The following is a 6,000-nucleotide window of genomic DNA, read 5'->3' as shown; positions in this document are numbered from 1 at the left end:
CGCGTCATGGACCCACCCACAGCTCCGGGCAACACTGGATCCTTAACCCGGTGATTGAGGCCTGGGATGAAACATGTGTCCTCACGGGCACTAGTCAGGTCCTTTACCAGTGAGCGACGATGGGAGCTCCCAGTTGAAAGGACGTTCTACGTTTGTTTCTGAAACTGACCACAGCACTGTCTTTGGCGGAAGGTCAGATGCCCGGGGATGGGCAACCAGGAGATTCCGCCCACTGGAAAAGGCGTCAGATAAAGGAGTCCTTACAGCCAGGTGGGAAGGGACCCTATCAGGCCTCTCCTGAATGAACTGCAACTCCTGACACCCTCTTTCAACTAAGCCCAGGTCCACCCGAGCAGGACGAGAAGACAGTATCCGACGCAGAACTGGACCCGAGACGCTGGACCAGGCTTACATACCAATTACTTTGACAGGTTCGCACTTCGGCTCATGAGCCAAATGCGTCTCTCCCTCGGGCTCCAGGTCCCCTTCGGCAAGACCGGGAAGGAGTCCTGTCAACCTGCAGGGGCACGCCGGGTTCGCTCAGCCTGCCCGGGTAGCACCATTTGGCTGGGATATTTGTCCTTTGCTTGGAGCAGATTGTCATTAACTACATGGAGGCTTTAACAAAAGCAAACTTTGAATGATAGCAATCATCAGTTTGCTCAATTCAAAAGTCTCCATGGAGTTCCTGTCGTGGCGCAGCGGAAGCGAACCCGACTGGGAACCCTGAGGTTGCGGGTTGGATCCCTGGCCTCGCTCAGTGGGCTAAGGATCCGACGTTGCCTTGAGCTGTGGTGTAGGTCGCAGACACGCCTCGGATCCCGCACGTTGCTGTGACCGTGGTGTAGGCCAGCGGCTGCAGCTTCAATTCCACCCCTAGCCTGGGAACCTCCATACGTCGCAGGTGTGGACCTAAAAAGCAAAGCAAAAAAAAAAAAAAAAAAATCTTCATGACGAGAAGGTCAGTCCTACAGAGTCACCTGGCCCTAGATATTCTAACAGCTTCTGGAGGGGGACCGTGTGCTATGATACATAGTAAATGTTGGGTTTTACGTGGTTTTGGATGAGTCTTCTAACGCAACTCATCTTGTGATACATATGAAGGACCAGATTTCAGCTCTGACTTACCCTCTTCCCAGTTGAGAAGAAATACTAGCAGAATAGTACAGTTTAGGAGAATATTGGCTTCAAATTTACTAATGACGTTGCTCCTCCTCTTGTCAATTTTGATTACAGTGTGAGTCATGTATAAAGTGACAGATTCTTGCCTTTTGGTCCCTGCCACCTCCTTCTTTTAAGGCGTTATCGAAAGGACTCGAAACTACGGATCACGTCTATAGTTCTCTACTCATTAGTGAACGCGTGCAGTGCACATGCAGGGTAAAGCTGGTGTTAAGTCCTATCAGACAACTTGGGATTCACCTCGTCCTTGCCGAACATCTTAGTAGTACAACCCCGAAAAGGAAAGAAAGAACGGGGTTCTTAAGACCCAACATGCAGGGACATGATGGACCAGGGCGGGCAGGTAAGCCATAACCCTGACACTGATGGACCAAGTAGTTGACAACATAACGCTTCCTATCAAAAGACTAACGATCAAAGGGGGGAAATTGATGAACTAAAATTAATTTTATGGCAAGACAAGGCAAATTTATTACTTATTTATGTGTCGCTTTTTAGGGCTGCACCCGCAGCATATGGAGGTTCCCAGGACAGGGGCTGAATCGGAGATACATCTGCTGGCCTATGTCACAGCCACAGCAACACCAGATCCGAGCCACATCTGCAGCCTACACCGCAGCTCATGGCAATGTTGGATCCTTAACCCGCTGACTGAGGTCAGCAATCAAACCCGCAACCTCATAGCTCCTCGTCGGATTCACTTCCACTGCACCATGACAGGACCTCCAAGACAAGACAAATTTAACCATAAAACTTTTCTCTTTCTGTTGGGTTTCCTCCCTCCCCTGTAGTGTGTATCACGCATCTACACGAGCCAGATCTCTTCAGCAGGATAGCATTTCTTCTGTATCTTGTAAAGAGTCAAGATGACCCACCCCTTGATAACTTTTTAGATAAGCTTCCTTCTTAATCTTGCAAGGGCCACATGACCAACTGCTTACTCTGAACACTTTGCAGATCTGAACTGTGTAAACTGTCAGTATGTCCCCGACATATAACCCTTCATCTCAAAAAAACTCACATAGGAGTTCCTTATCCAGTCTGACTAGGAACCGTGAGGTTTCGGGTTTGATCCCTGGCCTCACTCAGGGGGTCAAGGATCCGGCATTGCCGTGAGCTGTGGTGCAGGTCGCAGATGCGGCTCGGATCTGGCATTGCTGTGGCTGCGGTGTAGACCATAGGCTACAGCTCTGATGAGACCCCTAGCCTGGGAACCTCCATATGCTGCAGGTGCAGCCCTAAAAAGACGAAAACAAAACAAAAACCCTATATAACTGTGCTTTGACCCCTAATGGCTGGAAAAGTCCTCAAAGCTTTATGAAGGACTGTCTCCCAGGTTATAAGCCTCAGGTTGGCGTAAACAAAATTTTCTGCTTCTTTGAGTGACTATTAATTTTTTTCACTAACTGAAGTTATTTTGATAACTGACAACCGTGCAAAATAATTCTTGTCTACACCCAAGCAAATGAGCCTGTCCAATGTATGTCTGTATTAGTCAGTTTGAGTTGCACAATAAAGTACTGCAGGCTGGGGGTGTAAACAGCGGGAGTTTATTGTCTCACGGTTCTGGAGGCGGCAACCCGGGTTAAGGGGTCCGCAGGGCGGGTTTCCTCTGAGGCCTCTCCTGGGGTCTGGACAGCTCTGGCGACGTGCGCCCGCCACTTGTCTCTCTGTGAACAGATTCCCCCTTAAAAGAGCACCAGTCAGACTGGGTTAGGACCCACCCAAATGGCCTCATTTTAACCCGATCATGTCTTTCAAGGCCCTGTCTCCACACACAGCCAGATGCTGAGGTGCCGGAAAGGAGGGGTGTTAGGGCTTCACCACGTGGGTATAAGGGGAGACAGTTCAGCCCTGCCCCTGCGCCCCCCCGACCCCGCTCCCCACCAAGAAGCCTGGCTTTGCCTCCTTAAGTTCACCTCACTGTTCCTGCCCCATACACGTGTCTGTCACTGGCTTCTCCCCAGTGGGTCCTAATACCTGCCAGGCCCGTCCCTGTGGGGTGAGCAAGTGCTTTCACTCGGGCTCGATCTGGGTCTGTATGAGCCACGCGTCCCTCCTGGGAAGCTGTTCCTTAACTTCCCACTGGCCGCCGTAAAAAACACCAGGAAGCCGGAGTTCCCGTCGTGACGCAGCGGAAACGAACCCGACCAGGAACCATGAGGTTGTGGGTTCAGTCCCTGGCCTCTATCAGTGGGTTAAGGATCCAGCGTTCCCGTGAGCTGTGGCGTAGGTCAAAGACATGGCTCGGATCACCTGTTGCTGTGGCTCTGGTGGAGGCCGGCAGCTGTGGCTCCGATTCGACCCCTAGCCTGGGAACCTCCCTATGCTGCAGGTGCAGCCCTAAAAAGCAAACAAACGAACCCCAAAATACCACAAAACTGAGTTTGGATCCTGGGCAGGCCTTCTCTGCCAGGGTGTAAAAACAGCTCAGAGACCAGCTGTCTTTAAGCAGCTCAGCTGCCCCTCCGGCCGCCTTCTCTGTTCTGCTTCGACGGCACTTTGGCTCATGTCTGAACATTCTCTCCCTTAACTGTTTCTGAGAAATGTGTGTGCAGCCTGCGGGGTGCCGGGGGCTTCTCCAGACGCTGTGGACTCAGCCGCTGTCCTCCTGGAGCTCACCTTCTAGCGGGGGGGCAGCCACAGACGACCTCCCCCTGCGTCGGGGGTGGCAAGTGCTGTGAGGAACAACCGGGAGCAGAGCAACAGGAGGTCCTGCTTCTGGCAAGGGGGCAAGTCTCCAGAGGGCTGATGTTTGAGCAGAACGGACACAGAGAGCAAGCCTGCCCAGCAGGACGGCAGGCACCAGGGCCTCGGGCAGGAGCCAGCTTGGGGAGGCTGAGCCGTGCCCAGGAGGTCAATGTTGGAGGCAATGCTGGCCAACGGGTGGTGGGGCCAGGCAAGGGCTCTGCCGTGTGGAGAGAGGCAGACAAGAGGGGTCTGGGTCCCACAGAGGCGGACAGTGGCTGCGAAGGAAGAGGCAGTCACACTGGGAGCATGTCTGCTGTTGCTGTTGCTTTTTAGAGGCACACTCGCGGCACACGGAGGTTCCCAGGCTAGGGGCCTAAGGGGAGCTGCAGCCGCCATGGGCCTACACGGCAGCCGCAGCAACGCCAGATCCGACCCGCGTCTGAGACCTTCACCACAGCTCACGGCAATGCCAGGTTGTTAACTCACTGAGTGAGGCCAGGGATCAAACCTGCATCCTCCTGGATATCATTCAGGTTCATAACCCACTGAGCCACAGTGGGAACTCCCTGCTTTTATAAAGTTTTACTGGAACACTGAAAAAAAAAAACAAACCTCCTTGCAGATGATTCGGGTTTGGGCCAGCGCAGCACCTTGGATGGAGAGGCTTTCCCAAGCGGAGAAAGCCTGGGGCTGGAGCAGGGCTCGGGGCCGTGCCAGGTGCAGTGTGATTGAGATGCCACCTGGACAGCTCAAAAGAAGCGACAGCTATGTGTTCCGGAGTCGAGGAACGGGGATGACATTTAAAGCATGGCGACAAGGTGCCTGGGAGTGAAGGCCCAGCCTGTGTCTGGCACCTCAGCTGCGAGGCCAGAGAAGCGGAGAAGCCTGGAGAGCCAAAGGGTCACGTGCCAACACCAGGGCTTGAGGGAGGGCCGGGCTGCCTGAGCCTGGGCCAGGAGGCCGCCCTGGGCAAGGTGACCCCCGCTGTGGAGCAAAGGGCCCAACGCCCACTGGAGGGCTGCTTCAGAGTCCACTGCGCCCCTGCTGGAGGGCCCAGCCTCTCCCACCGGCCTGGGCCTCGGGCTCCCGTCCTGATTCTGCAGCTGGGGGATGAGGTGGAGAGGGCTCTGGGCGGGGCGGGGGGGGCGGAGAAAGAGAGCATCCTGATACCGTACCTCCCGGGGGCAGGGAGCTGGCCCCACCCCGTTCCCCCCTGGGGGCAGGGAGCTCTCCCCACCCCGTTCCCCACCCCTCCCACGGGCAGGGAGCTGTCCCAGACCCTCCCCCTGGACTGGGGGGTTGTTCCGGGATCCCCCAGGCTCCGCCCAGACTGGGAGGTGAGTCTGGAGGACCTGGGCAGGCCCGTCAGCTCTCAGCCCCCAGGTCACCACCACCTGCACCTTCGCCTGTTTCACGTCTCAAGTTGTTCAGAGGCATCTTTCTCGATCCGCAGAGACCCCAGTCCCTCTTCTCTCTCCCCCACACCCCTGCGTGCAGAGCAGGGCCCTGGCGCGCAGAGGGATTGCAGTGGTGCAGGGGGCAGTGTCTGGGGCTTGAAACCCCCTGGTGACTCCAGCACCCACAGCCCTCCAGCTGCTGCTCGGCGTCTGGAGCGGGGCTCTAAGCGCGGCCCTGCCTAGAGCCTCACCTGGGACCTGGAAATGCACGTCTCCCAGATGCCCGACTCAGAACTGGGTGACCCAGGAATTGATGCGACACCCGGGCAGGGGGCCACACGTTGGAAAGCCAAGGTCTAGACCAGGGGCCGGCTGCCCATGACTCAAGGGCCAAACCTGGCCCATCTGTTTCTGTAGATACAGTGTTTCTGGAACAGTCACTCCTGCACCTAAGCATGGGGCCACACGGTAGCTGGCACGCCCCCTGCCCCAGCCCTTGGGCTCTCAGGGGGCCGGGCTCTCGTCCCCCTGGTCGTCAGCTCCTAGAGGCGGGGGCCTTGCCATCGGACAAGCCAGAGGCCCGGGGCCGCTGTGTCCAGGAGAAACCGTGGCACTGGCCCCTGCTCACCCGGGCCCTCCGGGGTCGCCAGAGGGAGCCTTGCGCGAGGCCCAGGCCCTGAGCCCACTGCCCGCAGCCCCGGGCCCTCCGACCCCTGCGCGCCGCCCCGCT

This window comes from Sus scrofa, chromosome 7 (genome assembly GCF_054392235.1).
Source record: "Sus scrofa isolate SSC_HxYL_T2T_F1_AM1 chromosome 7, Sscrofa_HxYL_maternal_Yorkshire_Landrace_v2.0, whole genome shotgun sequence".
NCBI lineage: Eukaryota > Metazoa > Chordata > Mammalia > Artiodactyla > Suidae > Sus > Sus scrofa.
Note: the sequence above shows the minus strand (reverse complement) of the source record.